The following is a 3,019-nucleotide window of genomic DNA, read 5'->3' on the forward strand; positions in this document are numbered from 1 at the left end:
AAAAAAAAAAAAAGAGCAGGATGTAATACTTTACATACCATGTGCTCATAATTTTGTTTAAAGTACATTGAGAGGCTCAGTGCCTGTAGCTCAGCGGCTAGGACGCCAGCCACATACATTGGAGCTGGCAGGTTTGAATCCAGCCTGGCCTGCCAAACAACAATGACAACTACAACCAAAAAAATAGCCAGGCGTTGTGGTGGGCACTTGTGGTCCCAGCTACTTGGGAGGCTGAGGCAAGAGGATTGCTTAAGCCCAAGAGCATAAGGTTGCTGTGAGCTGTGATGCCAGCACTCTACCCAGGGCAACATAGTGAGACTCTGTCTCAAAAAAATTTAAAAAAAATTAATTAATTAAGTACATTGAGAAACTATAGAAAGAAATATCAAAAAGTGTTTATACTGGTTATCTTTTTTCTTTTTCCTTTTTTATCTTTTTCCAATTTACTATGACTGTGTATAATTTTTAAACTGGGAACAATACTCCCAGTTTAAAATGTTAAATTAGGGAGGTGCCTGTGGCTCAAAGGAGTAGGGTGCTGGCCCCATATGCTGGAGGTGGTGGGTTCAAACCCAGCCCTGGCCAAAAAAAAAAAAAAAATTAAATTAATGAAGTACATTTAATTTAATTTAAATTAAAACATTTAAATTAGGCTCCATACCTGTGGCTCAAGTGGCTAGGGCGCCAGCCACGTACACTTAAGGTGGCGGGTTCGAACCCAGCCGGGGGCCCGCCAAAACAACAATGATGGCTGCAACCAAAAAATAGCCGGGAGTTGTGGTGGGTGCCTGTGGTCCCAGTTACTTGGAAGGCTGAGAAAGGAGACTTGTTTGACCCCAGGAGTTGGAGGTTGCTGTTAGCTGAGATGCCACTTCACTCTACCCAGGGGGACAGCTTGAGGCTCTGTCTCAAAAAAAAAATTTAAATTAATAAAGTACATTGAGAAACTATAGAAGGAAATACCAAAAACTGTTGACAGTGGTTCTCTCTTTTCCTTTTCCTTTTTTATATTTTTCCAATTTACTATGACTGTGTATAACTTTTAAACTGCTTTCTATTTTCCCTCTTTCTACAAGGGATTCGAAGTACCTTACCAAGAGTACAAATGTCATAAGATTATAGGTATAGAAAATCAGAGACATGGAAAGGAAGGGGATGCTTATGTGCAATGTCTGAGCATTAAATTCTCCTTTTTGGGTAGTCAGGGGAAAAGGAGAAATGCAGTAAATTACACAATTCTTGTTATCAGAAGGAAAGAAGCAGAGCAATTCCTAAGAGAGAAAGAGATTTTCCTGTTACTAAACACTTTTATCCCCGAATTGAGAAAACAGGACTACAGCAAACAATTTTTTTTTGAAAAAGCAAAAACACTTATAATCCCATTTCCCTCATTCAGTTTTTATCTTTGCTTATCAGTATTTAGTCCTTATCCACAGGCACATAAAATTTTACATGGTTACAACTAGAGTCTACATACCATTTTGTGTTCTGGTTTTTTTCAATAGACATATAAACATGTTTTCATATTTAGTCTTCCATAGTTATAATTTTTCACAGCTACATAATGGTCTATTGCTAGCACTAAATTCCGTAAGAAATTTCTCAGGTGGGATTAACTTAAGGGACAATGTCCTCAGTAACATTTTTATAATGCACAGAAGAGATTTTCATATTACTTTCTTATAAAAGCCAAGGGCGTACATAACATTAAAGCACTTTTGCAAAGTTGAGCTCAGCTCAGATGGTTCAGCTATGTAACCTTCTGATCCTCCAACTTGATCTGAGGACACAACTTAAAATGACACCTAAAGGAGTAGATGGATAGAATATCCCATACAATATATTCCATAAATATCTATTCTCACGGACAGGCTTTTAACAGGATCTCGGAGGCTGACTACATTTATTCTCTGATGAGGACCAAAAATATTGGTATGCTGTGCTGTTGACTGAGGCAGGAGCTATATGTTTTGGAAGCCAGATACACAGATGGTTGGGTGACAAGGTCCATTCTGGCTTGAAAGTTGAGAAGCCAGTGTTGTAGCCTGTGTAGAAGTTTATCTCATATACCCAAGAAGGTAAAGTGCAGGTGAAGTCAGATTTTTCTTAGGAGATAGTTTTGGATCTGAATTCTATGCCCCAGAGGAGGGATTTTTGATCCAAACAATTTTCAAAACCCATAACCAGTCAGGTAGCCTGGGCATAAGAAAGGAAGTCACAAAATATTCTAATGGTTTTAGGAATTATAGGGTCTCAGTGTGCCAGCTAGTATGAATTAGTTGCAGAATGAAGTTTATATTGATCAATTGAATTTTGGAGGCTTTCACCAAGGACAATTAAAATTTTTACATAAAAGGATGGTACCCGTGTTGCTCAATGGTTAGGGCACTGGCCACATACACTGAGGCTGGCGGGTTCAAACCCAGCCCGGGCCTGCCAAACAACAATGACAACTACAACAAAAAATTGCTGGGCATTGTGGCAGGCACCTGTGGTCCTAGCTACTTGGGAGGCTGGGGCAGGAGAATTGCTTGAGCCAAGAGAATTGGAGGTTGCTGTGAGCTGTGACGCCAAGGCACTCTACCCAGGGTGACAGCTTGAGACGCTGTGCCCCTGCCAATTTTTTTTTCCCATAAATGATGTCAAGCTGTTATTTCTGGCACTAATTACATACCAGAGCCAATTGCCTCTTAAGAACTATATCTAATATACACTATACAATATAGCTATGTCAGCAGCATAAAGCCAGATTCACGTTTTTTTTTTTTTTTGAGACAAAGCCTCAAGCTGTCACCCTGGGTAGAGTGCTGTGGCATCATAGCTTACAGCAACCTCCAACTCCTGAGCTCAAGTGATTCTTCTGCCTCTGCCTCCCAAGTAGCTGGGACTACAGGCATCTGCCACAATGCCCAGCGATTTTTGGGTTGCAGCCATTGTTGTTGTTTGGCGGGCCTGGGCTGGATTCGAACCCACCAGCTCAGGTGTATGTGGCTGGCGCCTTAGCCACTTGAGGCGCAGG

The sequence above is a fragment of the Otolemur garnettii genome, unplaced genomic scaffold (assembly GCF_000181295.1).
Source record: "Otolemur garnettii isolate 467f Iridium unplaced genomic scaffold, OtoGar3 scaffold00219, whole genome shotgun sequence".
NCBI lineage: Eukaryota > Metazoa > Chordata > Mammalia > Primates > Galagidae > Otolemur > Otolemur garnettii.